Source organism: Oncorhynchus gorbuscha, unplaced genomic scaffold (genome assembly GCF_021184085.1).
Source record: "Oncorhynchus gorbuscha isolate QuinsamMale2020 ecotype Even-year unplaced genomic scaffold, OgorEven_v1.0 Un_scaffold_979, whole genome shotgun sequence".
In the NCBI taxonomy this organism is placed as follows: Eukaryota; Metazoa; Chordata; class Actinopteri; order Salmoniformes; family Salmonidae; genus Oncorhynchus; species Oncorhynchus gorbuscha.
The window spans coordinates 60,001-80,000 of NW_025745902.1; the positions used below are offsets into that span (position 1 = coordinate 60,001).

The window sequence follows — 20,000 nt, forward strand, 5'->3', positions numbered from 1 at the left end:
GGTCTGCCTCCCTGTTTCCTCTCCTCCCCCTCCTCATCTCAGGGAAGGTCTGCCTCCCTGTTTCCTCTCCTCCCCCTCCTCATCTCAGGGAAGGTCTGCCTGCCTGTTTCCTCTCCTCCCCCTCCTCATCTCAGGGAAGGTCTGCCACCCTGTTCCCTCTCCTCCTCATCTCAGGGAAGGTCTGCCACCCTGTTTCCTCTCCTCCTCATCTCAGGGAAGGTCTGCCTCCCTGTTTCCTCTCCTCTTCTCCTCATCTCAGGGAAGGTCTGCCTGCCTGTTTCCTCTCGTCCTCATCTCAGGGAAGGTCTGCCTCCCTGTTTCCTCTCGTCCTCATCTCAGGGAAGGTCTGCCTCCCTGTTTCCTCTCCTCCCCCTCCTCATCTCAGGGAAGGTCTGCCTCCCTGTTTCCTCTCCTCCCCTCCTCATCTCAGGGAAGGTCTGCCTCCCTGTTTCCTCTTCTCCCCCTCCTCATCTCACGGAAGGTCTGCCATCCCTGTTTCCTCTCCTGCCATCGTCATCTTAGGGAAGGTCTGCCTGCCTGTTTCCTCTCCTCTCCTCCTCATCTCAGGGAAGGTCTGCCTCCCTTTTTCCTCTCCTCTCCTCCTCATCTCAGGGAAGGTCTGCCTGCCTGTTTCCTCTCCTCCTCATCTCAGGGAAGGTCTCCCTTTCTGTTTCCTTCCCTGCACCGCCTCATCCCATTCCTCATCAAAGAGGTTCCCAATCAACATGTTGAACTGCGTGAGAGGCAGCAGTACATCCTGTTGGAGGGAACTCTTTAGATTGTTCCATAGATGGGGTACAGACAAACTAAAAGCTGCTGTACCTAACTCTGAGGAGACCCAAGGGATTTCCATCCCTGAGACCAGGCATTTTGGAATTCCATGTGGGACACATTCCGCCATGTTTAACACAGTTACATGTTTACTCAGCAGATAATTATCAAACCCAGTCAAATTGGGAAAAAAAAACATTACAGATTATCTTTGCAATTCAGTACCCTGATCTTTTGTCATTGTAGTGAAAGAGGCCCAACGTGATGCTGAACAATGATGTGATGCTGAACAATGTTGTCTGACTCCATATTATGCTTCACTGCTTGGGAAACAGAGGAAACAGAGGGAAACAGATGGTGTTTTTGTCTCTCTGGGCCCTGCAGTGGAGCTACAGTAGCCAGTTTGGCCTTCCAGAACTGCTGCACAGCCAGCCTAACCCTTCTCTTGGGAAGCAGTCCTCGTGTATTACAGTGGTGGGTTATACATGATAAATGTTCAATCTGCTGTAGTTTCTCTGAGGAGGATATGATGGGAAATCATTGGAGGAAGGCTGGGTCACTTCAGCCCACATTTTCATTCTTCAGCGGCTACTGTAAATCCGTCTGCTAGAAGCTGTCTGTCTGTCTGTCTGTCTGTCTGTCTGTCTGTCTGTCTGTCTGTCTGTCTGTCTGTCTGTCTGTCTGTCTGTCTGTCTGTCTGTCTGTCTGTCTGTCTGTCTGTCTGTCTGTCTGTCTGTCTGTCTGTCTGTCTGTCTGTCTGTCTGTCTGTCTGTCTGTCTGTCTGTCTGTCTGTCTGTCTGTCTGTCTGTCTGTCTGTCTGTCTGTCTGTCTGTCTGTCTGTCTGTCTGTCTGTCTGTCTGTCTGTCTGTCTGTCTGTCTGTCTGTCTGTCTGTCTGTCTGTCTGTCTGTCTGTCTGTCTGTCTGTCTGTCTGTCTGTCTGTCTGTCTGTCTGTCTGTCTGTCTGTCTGTCTGTCTGTCTGTCTGTCTGTCTGTCTGTCTGTCTGTCTGTCTGTCTGTCTGTCTGTCTGTCTGTCTGTCTGTCTGTCTGTCTGTCTGTCTGTCTGTCTGTCTGTCTGTCTGTCTGTCTGTCTGTCTGTCTGTCTGTCTGTCTGTCTGTCTGTCTGTCTGTCTAAGCATCTTCCTCTGTAATCCTGGCCTCCTCTATTGAAGCTCATAGCTTCCTCTTTAATCCCGGCCTCCTCTATTGAAGCTCATAGCTTCCTCTTTAATCCCGGCCTCCTCTATTGAAGCTCATAGCTTCCTCTTTAATCCCGTCTTCCTCTATTGAAGCTCATAGCTTCCTCTTTAATCCCGGTTTGCTCTATTGAAGCTCAGAGCTTCCTCTTTAATCCCGGCTTCCTCTTTAATCCCGGCTTCCTCTATTGAAATTTAGAGCTTCACATATTCAAACATTGGTGCTTCTCTGTGAGTGGATTTTCTCCTGACTGGAATAGTCTGATCAAACCTGCAGTCCTCTTTGATAGACCTTGGTTTAGATTACAGAGAGTTAGAACAAAGACTGCAGTCCTTTGATAGACCTTGGTTTAGATTACAGAGAATTAGACAGTAAAGACTGCAGTCCTTTTGATAGACCTTGGTTTAGATTACAGAGAGTTAGACAGTAAAGACTGCAGTCCTTTTGATAGACCTTGGTTTAGATTACAGAGAGTTAGACAGTAAAGACTGCAGTCCTTTTGATAGACCTTGGTTTAGATTACAGATAGTTAGAGAGTAAAGACTGCAGTCCTTTTGATAGACCTTGGTTTAGATTACAGAGAGTTAGACAGTAAAGACTGCAGTCCTTTTGATAGACCTTGGTTTAGATTACAGAGAATTAGACAGTAAAGACTGCAGTCCTTTTGATAGGCCTTGGTTTAGATTACAGAGAATTAGACAGTAAAGACTGCAGTCCTTTTGATAGACCTTGGTTTAGATTACAGCTAGTTAGAGAGTAAAGACTGCAGTCCTTTTGATAGACCTTGGTTTAGATTACAGAGAGTTAGACAGTAAAGACTGCAGTCCTTTGGTTTAGAGGGGGCGGCAGGGTAGCCTAGTGGTTAGAGCGTTGGACTAGTAACCGGAAGGTTGCAAGGTTGCAAGTTCAAACCCCTGAGCTGACAAGGTACAAATATGTCGTTCTGCCCCTGAACAGGCAGTTAACCCACTGTTCCTTGGCCGTCATTAAAAATAAGAATTTGTTCTGAAACTAGCTGTTTTCCTGTTACAGTATAATCATCCCTCATATCTTAAACTAGCTGTTTTCTCTCACTACAGTATAATCATCCCTCATATCTGAAACTAGCTGTTTTCCCTCACTACAGTATAATCATCCCTCATATCTTAAACTAGCTGTTTTCCTGTTACAGTATAATCATCCCTCATATCTTAAACTAGCTGTTTTCCCTCACTACAGTATAATCATCCCTCATATCTTAAACTAGCTGTTTTCCCTCACTACAGTATAATCATCCCTCATATCTGAAACTAGCTGTTTTCCCTCACTACAGTATAATCATCCCTCATATCTGAAACTAGCTGTTTTCCTGTTACAGTATAATCATCCCTCATATCTGAAACTAGCTGTTTTCCTGTTACAGTATAATCATCCCTCATATCTTAAACTAGCTGTTTTCCCTCACTACAGTGTAATCATCCCTCATATCTGAAACTAGATGTTTTCCTGTCCTGTTCTTGTGGTGTTTGACTGTGGTTGTGATGTGTTTGTGTTTACAGGAGGCTGGACGGTGTGGTGTTTGACTGTGGTTGTGATGTGTTTTTGTTTACAGGAGGCTGGACGGTGTGGTGTTTGACTGTGGTTGTGATGTGTTTTTGTTTACAGGAGGCTGGACGGTGTGGTGTTTGACTGTGGTTGTGATGTGTTTTTGTTTACAGGAGGCTGGACGGTGTGGTGTTTGACTGTGGTTGTGATGTGTTTGTGTTTACAGGAGGCTGGACGGTGTGGTGTTTGACTGTGGTTGTGATGTGTTTTTGTTTACAGGAGGCTGGGCGGTGTGGTGTTTGACTGTGGTTGTGATGTGTTTGTGTTTACAGGAGGCTGGACGGTGTGGTGTTTGACTGTGGTCGTGGTGTGTTTGTGTTTACAGGAGGCTGGACGGTGTGGTGTTTGACTGTGGTTGTGGTGTGTTTGTGTTTACAGGAGGCTGGGCGGTGTGGTGTTTGACTGTGTTGTGATGTGTTTGTGTTTACAGGAGGCTGGACGGTGTGGTGTTTCACTGTGGTTGTGATGTGTTTGTGTTTACAGGAGGCTGGACGGTGTGGTGTTTGACTGTTGTCGTGATGTGTTTACAGGAGGCTGGACGGTGTGGTGTTTGACTGTGGTTGTGATGTGTTTACATGAGGCTGGGCGGTGTGGTGTTTGACTGTGGTCGTGGTGTGTTTACAGGAGGCTGGACGGTGTGGTGTTTGACTGTGGTCGTGATGTGTTTACAGGAGGCTGGACGGTGTGGTGTTTGACTGGTTGTGATGTGTTTTTGTTTACAGGAGGCTGGACGGTGTGGTGTTTGACTGTGGTTGTGGTGTGTTTACAGGAGGCTGGACGGTGTGGTGTTTGACTGTGGTCGTGGTGTGTTTACAGGAGGCTGGACGGTGTGGTGTTTGACTGTGGTCGTGGTGTGTTTACAGGAGGCTGGACGGTGTGGTGTTTGACTGTGGTTGCGACGTGCGTTGGATCCAGCTTTGGCAGCAGAGAGAAGAGGCGGGGCTTCACACCCAGATGCTGTTCTGCAGAAACGGGGCCTTTAAGATACGATTGCAAAACATGTACATTACCTCATGTGGTAAGGAAACACACACACGTGTGCACACACACACGCAAGCAGACACACACACATGCACGCTCACACACGCAAGCAGACACACATAAATAAAGTGCATTTGGAAAGTATTCAGACCCCTTGACTTTTTGCAAAAAAATATGAAATATCACATTTACAAAAGTATTTGTTCAAGTACCTTTGGCAGCGATTACAGCCTCGAGTCTTCTTGGGTATGACGCTACAAGCTTTGCACACCTGTATTTGGGGAGTTTCTCCCATTCCTCTCTGTAGATCCTCTCAAGCTCTGTCAGGTTGGATGGGGAGCGTCGCTGCAAAGCTGTTTTCAGGTCTCTCCAGAGATGTTCCATCGGTTTCAAGGCTCTGGCTGGGCCACTCAAGGACATTCAGAGACGTCCCGAAACCACACAGTGATGTGCTGCTCTCTCTCTTTCTCAATTTGTTTTCAAATTCTTTGTGGGTCTGTGTAATCTGACGGCAATAAATGTCTCTAATATGGTCATACATTTAACAGCTTTGTTTCCACCTCATTTTGTGGGCAGTGTGCTCATAGCCTGTCTGCCAACAGCGGCCTTTCTCAATAGCAAGGCTATGCTCACTGAGTCTCTGCTCTCCTTAAGTTTGGGTCAGTCACAGTGGTCAGGTATTCTGCCTCTGCGTGCTCTCTGTTTTTTTTGTTAATTCTTCCCAACGTGTCAAGTAATGATCTTTTTGTTTTCTCATGATTTTGGTTGGCTCTACTTGTGTTGTTGTCCTGGGTCTCTGTGGGGTGTGTTTGTGAACAGAGCACCAGGACCAGCATCCTTAGGGAAATCTTCTCCAGGTTCATTTCTCTGTAGGTAATGGCTTTGTTATGGAAGGTTTGGGAATCACTTCCATTAAATTTGAGTATTTAATGGCTCTTTTCTGGATTTTGATAATTAGTGGGTATCGACCTAATTCTGCTCTGCATGCATTATTTTGTGTTTGTTCCATTATGTGATTTCTTGTTTGGTGAGCGGACCCCAGACCCCACAACCATAAAGACAATGGGTTCTAGGACTGAGTCAAGTATTTTTAGCCAGATCCTAATTGGATGTCTAATTTCATGTTCCTTTTGATGGCGTAGAATGTCCTTCTTGCCTTGTCTCTCAGATCGTTCACAGCTTTGTGGAATTTACCTGTGTTGCTGATGTTTAGGCCAAGGTATGTATAGTTTTTGTGTGCTCTAGGGCAACAGTGTCTAGATGGGAATTTGTATTTGTGATCCTAGCAACTGGATCTTTTTTGGAACACCAGTATTTTTGACTTACTGAGATTTACTGTCAGGGCCCAGGTCTGACAGAAACTGTGCAGAAGATCTAGGTGCTGCTGTAGGCCCTCCTTGGTTGGTGACAGATCTAGGTGCTGCTGTAGGCCCTCCTTGGTTGGTGACAGATCTAGGTGCTGCTGTAGGCCCTCCTTGGTTGGTGATATCTGTAGACATTTGACTTCAGATTCTAGCAGGGCGAGGCCGGGTGCTGCAGACTGTTCTAGTGTCCTCGTCAGTTCGTTGATATGTATGTTGAAGAGGGCGAGGCCGGGTGCTGCAGACTGTTCTAGTGTCCTCGTCAGTTCGTTGATATGTATGTTGAAGAGGGCGAGGCCGGGTGCTGCAGACTGTTCTAGTGTCCTCGTCAGTTCGTTGATATGTATGTTGAAGAGGGCGAGGCCGGGTGCTGCAGACTGTTCTAGTGCCCTCGTCAGTTCGTTGATATGTATGTTGAAGAGGGCGAGGCCGGGTGCTGCAGACTGTTCTAGTGCCCTCGTCAGTTCGTTGATATGTATGTTGAAGAGGGCGAGGCCGGGTGCTGCAGACTGTTCTAGTGTCCTCGTCAGTTCGTTGATATGTATGTTGAAGAGGAAGAGGCCGGGTGCTGCAGACTGTTCTAGTGCCCTCGTCAGTTCGTTGATATGTATGTTGAAGAGGGCGAGGCCGGGTGCTGCAGACTGTTCTAGTGCCCTCGTCAGTTCGTTGATATGTATGTTGAAGAGGAAGAGGCCGGGTGCTGCAGACTGTTCTAGTGCCCTCGTCAGTTCGTTGATATGTATGTTGAAGAGGAAGAGGCCGGGTGCTGCAGACTGTTCTAGTGCCCTCGTCAGTTCGTTGATATGTATGTTGAAGAGGAAGAGGCCGGGTGCTGCAGACTGTTCTAGTGCCCTCGTCAGTTCGTTGATATGTATGTTGAAGAGGGCGAGGCCGGGTGCTGCAGACTGTTCTAGTGCCCTCGTCAGTTCGTTGATATGTATGTTGAAGAGGGCGAGGCCGGGTGCTGCAGACTGTTCTAGTGCCCTCGCCAGTTCGTTGATATGTATGTTGAAGAGGGCGAGGCCGGGTGCTGCAGACTGTTCTAGTGCCCTCGTCAGTTCGTTGATATGTATGTTGAAGAGGAAGAGGCCGGGTGCTGCAGACTGTTCTAGTGTCCTCGTCAGTTCGTTGATATGTATGTTGAAGAGGAAGAGGCCGGGTGCTGCAGACTGTTCTAGTGCCCTCGTCAGTTCGTTGATATGTATGTTGAAGAGGAAGAGGCCGGGTGCTGCAGACTGTTCTAGTGCCCTCGTCAGTTCGTTGATATGTATGTTGAAGAGGGCGAGGCCGGGTGCTGCAGACTGTTCTAGTGCCCTCGTCAGTTCGTTGATATGTATGTTGAAGAGGGCGAGGCCGGGTGCTGCAGACTGTTCTAGTGCCCTCGTCAGTTCGTTGATATGTATGTTGAAGAGGGCGAGGCCGGGTGCTGCAGACTGTTCTAGTGCCCTCGTCAGTTCGTTGATATGTATGTTGAAGAGGGCGAGGCCGGGTGCTGCAGACTGTTCTAGTGCCCTCGTCAGTTCGTTGATATGTATGTTGAAGAGGGCGAGGCCGGGTGCTGCAGACTATTCTAGTGCCCTCGTCAGTTCGTTGATATGTATTTTGAAGAGGGCGAGGCCGGGTGCTGCAGACTGTTCTAGTGCCCTCGTCAGTTCGTTGATATGTATGTTGAAGAGGGCGAGGCCGGGTGCTGCAGACTGTTCTAGTGTCCTCGTCAGTTCGTTGATATGTATGTTGAAGAGGGCGAGGCCGGGTGCTGCAGACTGTTCTAGTGTCCTCGTCAGTTTGTTGATATGTATGTTGAAGAGGGCGAGGCCGGGTGCTGCAGACTATTCTAGTGTCCTCGTCAGTTCGTTGATATGTATGTTGAAGAGGAAGAGGGAACAGTGGGTTAACTGCCTTGTTCAGGGGAACAGTAGGTTAACTGCCTTGTTCAGGGGAACAGTGGGTTAACTGCCTTGTTCAGGGGAACAGTGGGTTAACTGCCTTGTTCAGGGGAACAGTAGGTTAACTGCCTTGTTCAGGGGAACAGTGGGTTAACTGCCTTGTTCAGGGGAACAGTGGGTTAACTGCCTGTTCAGGGGCAGAACGACATATTTTTACCTTGTTAACTCTGGGATTCGATCTTGCAACCTTTCGGTTGCCCGAACCACTAGACTACCTGCCGCCTCGCCTGAGAAGACTTTGCCTTTGTTTTGGTTCGTTTGTTTGTCAATTAGGGTGTGCAGGGTGAATACGTGGTCTGACGTACGGCAATTTTACATTTGCTCATGACATTGTTTTCACTGATGTGTGCGGCTGCTGTTGATGATAATTCAGAGGATTTCCCCGAGGTTGCTGTTAATGATAATGCAGAGGATTTCCACAAGGTTGCTGTTGATGATAATGCAGAGGATTTCCCCAAGTTTACTGTTAATGATAATGCAGAGGATTTCCACAAGGTTGCTGTTGATGATAATGCAGAGGATTTCCCCGAGGTTGCTGTTGATGATAATGCAGAGAATTTCCCCAAGGTTGCTGTTAATGATAATGCAGAGGATTTCCCCGAGGTTGCTGTTAATGATAATGCAGAGGATTTCCCCAAGGTTGCTGTTGATGATAATGCAGAGGATTTCCACAAGGTTGCTGTTGATGATAATGCAGAGGATTTCCCGAGGTTGCTGTTGATGCTTATCCCACGGTAGTTATTGGGTTCAAATTTGTCTTTCCTTTTGTGGATTGGGTTAATCAGTCCTTGGTTCTAAATATTGGGGGAAGATGCCAGAGCTGATTGATGATTGATTGAGGTTAATGTTAGATTCTCTGGTTTCTTCATTACATTGAGCTGATTTCTGAGGTGCTGTTCCATAGTGTATTTCTGTGTTGTTTTAGTGATTCACCATAGCGAATAAGTAGACTCAGGTTTTCTGGGTCTTTATGTTTTTGGTTGGATAGGTTTCTCAATTTCCTTCTTATGTTTTTGCATTCTTCATCAAACCATTTTGTCATTGTTGTTCATTTTAGATTGTCTGCTTTAAATTTTTAGATTTGATAGTGAAGCTGAGAGGTAAAATATACAGTTTAGGTTTTCTACTGCCAAGTTTACACCTTCACTATTCCAGTGGAAAGTTTTACCCAGGAAATCATCTAAAAGGGATTGAATTCGTTGTTGCCTAATTACATTTTGGCAGGTTTCTACTTTCCTTCCATCTATGATGGTTCTGAATATCATGCAGTTCCTTTGGCGTCTCATGATTCAGTATCGCTCTTTTCAAGTAGATGTGATTTTGCTGTGATCTGATAGGGGTGTCAGTGGGCTGACTGTGAACGCTCTGAGAGACTCTGGGTTGAGTTCAGTGATAAACTGGTCTACAGTACTACTGCCAAGAGATGAGCTATAGGTGTACCTACCATAGGAGTCCCCTCGAAGCCTCCCATTGACTATGTACATACCCAGCGTCGAACAGAGATGCGACCCATTTTTGTTGGTTAAGTTGTGTCTCTCTCTCTCTGTCTCTCTCTCACTCTCTCTCTCTCTCTTGTCTTTCTCTCCTCTCTCTCTCTCTCTGTCTCTTACTCCTCCAGACGTACCAGAGGTCAGTGTAAGCCACAACAGCAGCCTGATGATGATAGAGGGTGATAATGTAACTGTCAGCTGTAATGGGTCAGGAGCTCCCCTCCCCGAAGTCGACTGGACCGTCGCTGGACTACACTCCATCAACACACACCTGGTGAGGTATACAGACACCTGGTGAGACATACAGACACCTGGTGAGACATACAGACACCTGGTGAGACATACACACACCTGGTGAGGCATACAGACACCTGGTGAGACATACAGACACCTGGTGAGGCATATACACACCTGGTGAGGCATACAGACACCTGGTGAGACATATGCACACCTGGTGAGGCATACACACACCTGGTGAGGCATACAGACACCTGGTGAGACATACACACACCTGGTGAGACATACACACACCTGGTGAGACATACAGCCACCTGGTGAGACATACAGCCACCTGTTGAGACATGCACACACCTGGTGAGACATACACACACCTGGTGAGACATACACACACCTGGTGAGACATAGACACAGACCTGGTGAGATAGACACAGACCTGGTGAGACATACACACACCTGGTGAGACATATGCACACATGTAACCAGGCACACACACAGGTCACCTTAATAATCTAATCTCCATTCTAACGTGTACTGTAGTGCAATGTTCACCAACCCTATTCATCTCCTCTAGTTCTCCAGACTAACATGTACTGTAGTCTAATGTCCACCAACCCTATTCCTCTAGGTCTCCAGTCTAACGTGTAAAGTAGTCTAATGTCCACCAACCCTATTCCTCTAGGTCTCCAGTCTAACGTGTACTGTAGTCTAATGTCCACCAACCCTATTCCTCTAGGTCTCCAGTCTAACGTGTACTGTAGTGCAATGTTCACCAACCCTATTCATCTCCTCTAGTTCTCCAGACTAACGTGTACTGTAGTCTAATGTCCACCAACCCTATTCCTCTAGGTCTCCAGTCTAACGTGTACTGTAGTCTAATGTCCACCAACCCTATTCCTCTAGGTCTCCAGTCTAACGTGTACTGTAGTCTAATGTCCACCAACCCTATTCCTCTAGGTCTCCAGTCTAACGTGTACTGTAGTCTAATGTCCACCAACCCTATTCCTCTAGGTCTCCAGTCTAACGTGTACTGTAGTCTAATGTCCACCAACCCTATTCATATCCTCTAGTTCTCCAGAATAAAGTGTACTGTAGTCTAATGTCCACCAACCCTATTCCTCTAGGTCTCCAGTCTAACGTGTACTGTAGTCTAATGTCCACCAACCCTATTCCTCTAGGTCTCCAGTCTAACGTGTACTGTAGTCTAATGTCCACCAACCCTATTCCTCTAGGTCTCCAGTCTAACGTGTACTGTAGTCTAATGTCCACCAACCCTATTCCTCTAGGTCTCCAGTCTAACGTGTACTGTAGTCTAATGTCCACCAACCCTATTCCTCTAGGTCTCCAGTCTAACGTGTACTGTAGTCTAATGTCCACCAACCCTATTCCTCTAGGTCTCCAGTCTAACGTGTACTGTAGTCTAATGTCCACCAACCCTATTCCTCTAGGTCTCCAGTCTAACGTGTACTGTAGTCTAATGTCCACCAACCCTATTCCTCTAGGTCTCCAGTCTAACGTGTACTGTAGTCTAATGTCCACCAACCCTATTCATATCCTCTAGTTCTCCAGAATAAAGTGTACTGTAGTCTAATGTCCACCAACCCTATTCCTCTAGGTCTCCAGTCTAACGTGTACTGTAGTCTAATGTCCACCAACCCTATTCCTCTAGGTCTCCAGTCTAACGTGTACTGTAGTCTAATGTCCACCAACCCTATTCCTCTAGGTCTCCAGTCTAACGTGTACTGTAGTCTAATGTCCACCAACCCTATTCCTCTAGGTCTCCAGTCTAACGTGTACTGTAGTCTAATGTCCACCAACCCTATTCCTCTAGGTCTCCAGTCTAACGTGTACTGTAGTCTAATGTCCACCAACCCTATTCCTCTAGGTCTCCAGTCTAACGTGTACTGTAGTCTAATGTCCACCAACCCTATTCCTCTAGGTCTCCAGTCTAACGTGTACTGTAGTCTAATGTCCACCAACCCTATTCCTCTAGGTCTCCAGTCTAACGTGTACTGTAGTCTAATGTCCACCAACCCTATTCATATCCTCTAGTTCTCCAGAATAAAGTGTACTGTAGTCTAATGTCCACCAACCCTATTCCTCTAGGTCTCCAGTCTAACGTGTACTGTAGTCTAATGTCCACCAAACCTATTCCTCTAGGTCTCCAGTCTAACGTGTACTGTAGTCTAATGTCCACCAACCCTATTCCTCTAGGTCTCCAGTCTAACGTGTACTGTAGTCTAATGTCCACCAACCCTATTCCTCTAGGTCTCCAGTCTAACGTGTACTGTAGTCTAATGTCCACCAACCCTATTCCTCTAGGTCTCCAGTCTAACGTGTACTGTAGTCTAATGTCCACCAACCCTATTCCTCTAGGTCTCCCGTCTAACGTGTACTGTAGTCTAATGTTGTGTTCTCCTTTCCTCTCCTCAGTCAATCAATTGTATTTGTATTTATCTTTACATCAGCATATGCCACAACGTGTTTATACAGAAACCCAGCATTAATCCCCCAATCAGCACGCAATGTAGATGTAGAAGCATGGTGGTTAGGAAAAACTCCCCAGAAAGGTAGGAATCTAGGAAGAAACCTAGAGAGGAACCAGGGTCTGAGGGGTGGCCAGTCCTCTTCTGGCTGTGCCGGGTGGAGATTATAAGTACATGGCCATCAAGACCAGGTCGTTCTTCAAGATGTTTATGACCAGGAGGGTCAAATAGTCATTATAGAGGCTGCAACAGCTCCAGCACCTCAGGAGTAAATGTCAGTTGGGTTTTCATAGCCGAGCATTCAGAGGGAGAGAGGGAGAGAGGGAGAGAGGGAGAGAGGGAGAGAGGTAGAGAGGTAGAGAGGTAGAGAGGTAGAGAGACAGAGAGACAGAGAGGTAGAGAGACAGAGAGGTAGAGAGACAGAGAGAGAGAGGTAGAGAGACAGAGAGGTAGAGAGACAGAGAGGTAGAGAGACAGAGAGGTAGAGAGACAGAGAGACAGAAAGGTAGAGAGGTAGAGAGGTAGAGAGGCAGAGAGGCAGAGAGACAGAGAGGTAGAGAGACAGAGAGGTAGAGAGACAGAGAGGTAGAGAGGTAGAGAGGTAGAGAGGTAGAGAGACAGAGAGGTAGAGAGACAGAGGTAGAGAGACAGAGGTAGAGAGACAGAGGTAGAGAGACAGAGAGGTAGAGAGGTAGAGAGGTAGAGAGGTAGAGAGGTAGAGAGGTAGAGAGGTAGAGAGGTAGAGAGGTAGAGAGGTAGAGAGACAGAGAGACAGAGAGGTAGAGAGACAGAGAGGTAGAGAGGTAGAGAGGTAGAGAGGTAGAGAGGTAGAGAGACAGAGAGGTAGAGAGACAGAGAGGTAGAGAGACAGAGAGGTAGAGAGGTAGAGAGACAGAGAGGTAGAGAGACAGAGAGGTAGAGAGACAGAGAGACAGAGAGACAGAGAGACAGAGGGGTAGAGAGGTAGAGAGACAGAGGGGTAGAGAGGTAGAGGGGTAGAGGGGTAGAGAGGTGGAGAGGTAGAGAGGTAGAGAGACAGAGAGGTAGAGAGACAGAGAGGTTGAGAGACAGAGAGACAGAGAGGTAGAGAGACAGAGAGGTAGAGAGACAGAGAGGTAGAGAGACAGAGAGGTTGAGAGACAGAGAGACAGAGAGACAGAGAGGTAGAGAGACAGAGAGGTTGAGAGACAGAGGGGTAGAGAGGTAGAGAGACAGAGAGACAGAGAGGTTGAGAGACAGAGGGGTAGAGAGGTAGAGAGGCAGAGAGGTAGAGAGGTAGAGAGACAGAGAGACAGAGGGGTAGAGAGACAGAGAGACAGAGAGGTTGAGAAACAGAGGGGTAGAGAGACAGAGAGATAGAGAGGTAGAGAGACAGAGAGGTAGAGAGACAGAGAGGTAGAGAGACAGAGAGGTAGAGAGACAGAGAGGTAGAGAGACAGAGAGGTAGAGAGACAGAGAGGTAGAGAGACAGAGAGGTAGAGCGGTTGAGAGACAGAGGGGTAGAGAGGCAGAGAGACAGAGAGGTTGAGAGACAGAGAGGTAGAGAGGTAGAGAGGTAGAGAGACAGAGAGGTAGAGAGACAGAGAGACAGAGAGGTAGAGAGACAGAGAGACAGAGAGGTTGAGAGACAGAGGGGTAGAGAGGTAGAGAGGTAGAGAGACAGAGAGGTAGAGAGACAGAGAGGTAGAGAGGTAGAGAGACAGAGAGGTAGAGAGGTAGAGAGACAGAGAGGTAGAGAGACAGAGAGGTAGAGAGACAGAGAGACAGAGAGGTTGAGAGACAGAGGGGTAGAGAGGTAGAGAGGCAGAGAGGTAGAGAGACAGAGGGGTAGAGAGGTAGAGGGGTAGAGGGGTAGAGAGGTGGAGAGGTAGAGAGGTAGAGAGACAGAGAGGTAGAGAGACAGAGAGGTAGAGAGACAGAGAGGTAGAGAGACAGAGAGGTAGAGAGACAGAGAGGTTGAGAGACAGAGAGACAGAGAGGTAGAGAGACAGAGAGGTAGAGAGACAGAGAGACAGAGAGGTTGAGAGACAGAGGGGTAGAGAGGTAGAGAGACAGAGAGGTAGAGAGACAGAGAGACAGAGAGGTTGAGAGACAGAGGGGTAGAGAGGTAGAGAGGTAGAGAGGCAGAGAGGTAGAGAGGTAGAGAGACAGAGAGACAGAGGGGTAGAGAGACAGAGAGACAGAGAGGTTGAGAAACAGAGGGGTAGAGAGACAGAGAGATAGAGAGGTAGAGAGACAGAGAGATAGAGAGGTAGAGAGACAGAGAGGTAGAGAGACAGAGAGGTAGAGAGACAGAGAGGTAGAGAGACAGAGAGACAGAGCGGTTGAGAGACAGAGGGGTAGAGAGGCAGAGAGACAGAGAGGTTGAGAGACAGAGAGGTAGAGAGGTAGAGAGACAGAGAGGTAGAGAGACAGAGAGACAGAGAGGTTGAGAGACAGAGGGGTAGAGAGGTAGAGAGACAGAGAGGTAGAGAGACAGAGAGGTAGAGAGACAGAGAGGTAGAGAGACAGGGAGACAGAGAGGTAGAGAGACAGAGAGACAGAGAGGTAGAGAGACAGAGAGGTAGAGAGGTAGAGAGACAGAGAGGTAGAGAGACAGAGAGGTAGAGAGACAGAGAGGCAGAGAGGTAGAGAGTCAGAGAGACAGAGAGGTAGAGAGACAGAGAGGTAGAGAGACAGAGAGGTAGAGAGACAGAGAGGTAGAGAGACAGGGAGACAGAGAGGTAGAGAGACAGAGAGACAGAGAGGTAGAGAGACAGAGAGGTAGAGAGGTAGAGAGACAGAGAGGTAGAGAGACAGAGAGGTAGAGAGACAGAGAGGCAGAGAGGTAGAGAGTCAGAGAGACAGAGAGGTAGAGAGACAGAGAGGTAGAGAGACAGAGAGGTAGAGAGGCAGAGAGGCAGAGAGACAGAGAGGTAGAGAGACAGAGAGGTAGAGACTAATGTGTATGATAGTCTAATGCCTTGTTCTCTCCTCCTCTCCTCTCCTCTCCTCTCCTCTCCTCTCCCTCCTCTCCTCCTCTCCTCTCCTCTCCCTCTCCTCTCTCCTCTCCTCTCCTCCTCCTCTCCTCCTCTCCTCTCCTCTCCCTCCACCTCCTCTCCTCTCCTCTCCTCTCTCTCCTCTCCTCTCCTCTCTAGTCTAATGTCTACTGGCCCAACATCCATTCTCTTAATGTGGTTGTCCACCTGACGCTAGTCAACGTAAGTCGAGACGACAACGGCTTCCTGCTCACCTGCATAGCAGAGAACCTAGTGGGAATGACCAACGCTTCCATCCAGTTGGCTGTACAGTGTAGGTTTCAATCCACGTGTGTGTGTGTGTGTGTGTGTGTGTGTGTGTGTGTGTGTGTGTGTGTGTGTGTGTGTGTGTGTGTGTGTGTGTGTGTGTGTGTGTGTGTGTGTGTGGGTGGGTGGGTGGGTGGGTGGGTGGGTGGGTGGGTGGGTTGTCGTCCGTCCGTCCGTCCGATGGTTATCATTCCCAACTGTACAGTGTAGGTTTCAATCTGAGGGTGTGTGTATATGTGTGCCTGTGAACAGCATAGCAGAGAACCTGTAAGGAATGATAACCATTGGAGGTTATATACAGTATGGTATTCATCTCAATGGCTCCATATTCCCTTTATAGTGCACTACTTATGACCAGTCCCAATGGCTCCCTATTCCCTTTATAGTGCACTACTTATGACCAGGACCCAATGGCTCCCTATTCCCTATATAGTGCACTACTTATGACCAGTCCCAATGGCTCCCTATTCCCTTTATAGTGCACTACTAATGACCAGGACCCAATGGCTCCATATTCCCTTTATAGTGCACTACTAATGACCAGGACCCAATGGCTCCATATTCCCTTTATAGTGTACTACTTATGACCAGGACCCAATGGCTCCATATTCCCTTTATAGTGTACTACTAATGACCAGTCCCAATGGCTCTATATTCCCTTTATAGTGCACTACTAATGCCAGGGCCCCATAGAGCACAAAACTATCTAGAAACTATATGTGGTATGTGGTTTTCCACCTAGCTATCACGTGATATGTGGTTGTCCACCTAGCTATCATGTGATATGTGGTTGGCCACCTAGCTATCATGTGATATGTGGTTGTCCTCCTAGCTATCATGTGATATGTGGTTGTCCACCTAGCTATCATGTGACTGTGATATGTGGTTGTCCCACCTAGCTATCATGTGATATGTGGTTGTCCTCCTAGCTATCATGTGATATGTGGTTGTCCCCCTAGCTATCATGTGACTGTGGTTGTCCACCTAACTATCATGTGATATGTAGTTGTCCACCTAGCTATCATGTGACTGTGATATGTGGTTGTCCACCTAGCTATCATGTGACTGTGATATGTGGTTGTCCCACCTAGCTATCATGTGATATGTGGTTGTCCTCCTAGCTATCATGTGATATGTGGTTGTCCACCTAGCTATCATGTGATATGTGGTTGTCCACCTAGCTATCATGTGATATGTGGTTGTCCTCCTAGCTATCATGTGATATGTGGTTGTCCACCTAGCTATCATGTGACTGTGGTTGTCCACCTAGCTATCATGTGATGCCGTGTCAAAAAAAAGTTTCCTCTGCTCCCCTTCCAGTTCCACCAGTCATCCTGAAACTGGCCGAGCCATGCTGTGTCAAAACCTTCACAGTTTCCTCTGCTCCCCTTCCAGTTCCACCAGTCATCCTGAAACTGGTTGAGCCATGCTGTGTCAAAACCTTCACAGTTTCCTCTGCTCCCCTTCCAGTTCCACCAGTCATCCTGAAACTGGCCGAGCCATGCTGTGTCAAAACCTTCACAGTTTCCTCTGCTCCCCTTCCAGTTCCACCAGTCATCCTGAAACTGGTTGAGCCATGCTGTGTCAAAACCTTCACAGTTTCCTCTGCTCCCCTTCCAGTTCCACCAGTCATCCTGAAACTGGTTGAGCCATGCTGTGTCAAAACCTTCACAGTTTCCTCTGCTCCCCTTCCAGTTCCACCAGTCATCCTGAAACTGGTTGAGCCATGCTGTGTCAAAACCTTCACAGTTTCCTCTGCTCCCCTTCCAGTTCCACCAGTCATCCTGAAACTGGTTGAGCCATGCTGTGTCAAAACCTTCACAGTTTCCTCTGCTCCCCTTCCAGTTCCACCAGTCATCCTGAAACTGGTTGAGCCTGAGCGGCGCCATGACACCTGCATAGAGTTCACAGTGAGAGGCTATCCCTACCCGACGCTGCGATGGTACCACAAACAGGTGTGATTTTATGCCTTTTTATTCATTTCTAATATGTAAAGCAGCATGTACATATTCTGGTCTTGGAGACCACAAGAGGTGCAGGTTTTAGTTTTATACCCCAGAACTACACAGCTAACTGAAACAATAAATGGCTTCATGCTGAGGTAGTTACATCAATCAGGCGACTAACGCTGGGGGAAAACCCAAAACAGCCACCCCTTGGGGTTCCCCCAGAATCAGGGTTCAGAACCACTGATGTCAAGAGTCTGGGTCTTTTGAAAAGGACAAAAAAAAATGAAACCGTATTCTAATCATGGTTGTACACAGAGAGAGATCCTGCAGAGTGAGTACATCAGGACGGAGATGGATTTCTACCGGGACTATCTGGAGGGATGTCTGACTTTTCTCAACCCAACACACTACGATAACGGAAACTACACGCTGCAGGCCTCCAACTCCCTGGGGACCGTCACCAAGACGGTCTACGGACACTTCCTCACGGCTCCGCCCTTTGACCCTGACGGTAACCACAACATTTTCTTAGACAGGGACACATCGTACAGCAAAAGCTATAGGTCTCAGAACAGTGAGAAAGGATGCATTGCAGCAGATTTAGCTCCAAACATTTAGCTTCACATCACCCAGAGGTTCTCTAGTGGTAGAAGACAATCTGACCCCATTGGGATGATTCACATCACTCAGAGCTTCTCTAGTGGTAGAAGACAGTCTGACCCCATTGGGATTATTCACATCACTCAGAGATTCTCTAGTGGTAGAAGACAGTCTGACCCCATTGGGATTATTCACTTCACTCAGAGCTTCTCTAGTGGTAGAAGACAGTCTGACCCCATTGGGATGATTCACTTCACTCAGAGCTTCTCTAGTGGTAGAAGACAGTCTGACCCCATTGGGATTATTCACATCACTCAGAGATTCTCTAGTGGTAGAAGACAGTCTGACCCCATTGGGATTATTCACATCACTCAGAGCTTCTCTAGTGGTAGAAGGAAGCAGGAAGCAGGAGCCAGGAAGCTGGTGTCAGGAAGAAGGAGTCAGGAAGCAGGAGTCAGGAGTCAGGAAGCAGGTGCTGTTTGTGAGTTTAATAATAATGAACATGGAGAGATAAAAACAAGCGTCTGGACAAGAGATCAGAACCAATATACTACCTGATGAGTGAGGCTCCGGAGAGCTGGATAAAAGAGGAGTAATCAAGATAGTGATGAAGTCCGAGTGGGCATAATGAGGGTTGCCAGGTGGGCATAATGAGGGTTGCCAGATGGGCATAATGAGGGTTGCCAGATGGGCATAATGAGGGTTGCCAGATGGGCATAATGAGGGTTGCCAGATGGGCATAATGAGGGTTGCCAGATGGGCATAATGAGGGTTGCCAGGTGTGCATAATGAGGGTTGCCTGGTGGGCATAATGAGGGTTGCCAGGTGGGCATAATGAGGGTTGCCTGGTGGGCATAATGAGGGTTGCCAGGTGGGCATAATGAGGATTGCCTGGTGGGCATAATGAGGGTTGCCTGGTGGGCATAATGAGGGTTGCCTGGTGGGCATAATGAGGATTGCCTGGTGGGCATAATGAGGGTTGCCTGGTGGGCATAATGAGGGTTGCCAGGTGGGCATAATGAGGATTGCCTGGTGGGCATAATGAGGGTTGCCTGGTGGGCATAATGAGGGTTGCCTGGTGGGCATAATGAGGGTTGCCAGGTGTGCATAATGAGGGTTGCCAGGTGTGCATAATGAGGGTTGCCTGGTGGGCATAATGAGGGTTGCCAGGTGGGCATAATGAGGGTTGCCAGGTGGGCATAATGAGGGTTGCCAGGTGGGCATAATGAGGGTTGCCAGGTGGGCATAATGAGGGTTGCCTGGTGGGCATAATGAGGGTTGCCTGGTGTGCATAATGATGGTTGCCAGGTAACATAATGAGGGTTGCCAGGTGTGCATAATGAGGGTTACCAGGTCACATAATGAGGTTTGCCAAGTGACATAATGAGGGTTTCCACGTGACATAACGAGGGTTTCCACGTGTACGTAATGATGGTTGCCAGGTGTACGTAATGGTGGTTGCCAGGTGTTCATAATGAGGGTTGCCAGGTGTACGTAATGATGGTTGCCAGGTGTACGTAATGATGGTTGCCAGGTGTACGTAATGATGGTTGCCAGGTGTACGTAATGATGGTTGCCAGGTGTACGTAATGATGGTTGCCAGGTGTACGTAATGGGGGTCACTGGAACGGGGATCTAATTGTTCTGACAGTGAGGAGAGCTCATAATAATGTCTGGAATGGAGTCAATGGAACGGGGATCTAGCTGTTCTAACAGTGAGGAGGGCTCTTAATAATGTCTGGGTTGAAGGGAGGGAGGGATGAAGAGAGGGAAGGAGGGTTGAAGGGAGGGAAGGAGGGTTGAAGGGAGGGATGAAGGGAGAGAGGACAGGAGGGTTGAAGGGAGGGAGGAGTGAAGGGGGGATGAAGAGAGGGAGGGCGGTTTGAAGGGAAGAAAGGTTGAAGGGTGGGAGGGATGAAAGGAGGGAGGGTTGAAGGGAGGGAGGGTTGAAGGGGGGGATGAGGGTGGAAGGGAGGGAGGGATGAAGAGAGGGAAGGAGGGTTGAAGGGAGGGTTGGCGGGAGGGAGGGATGAAGAGAGGGAAGGAGGGTTGAAGGGAGGGTTGGAGCGAGGGTTGGAGGGAGGGAGGGATGAAGAGAGGGAAGGAGGGTTGAAGG

At 48.1% G+C, this 20,000-nt stretch overlaps 1 pseudogene; it reads left to right on the forward strand.

Annotated features, from left to right (window-relative positions):
• The window catches only part of LOC124020900, a 142,477-nt pseudogene that overhangs the window by 45,476 nt on the left and 77,001 nt on the right, over positions 1-20,000 (forward strand).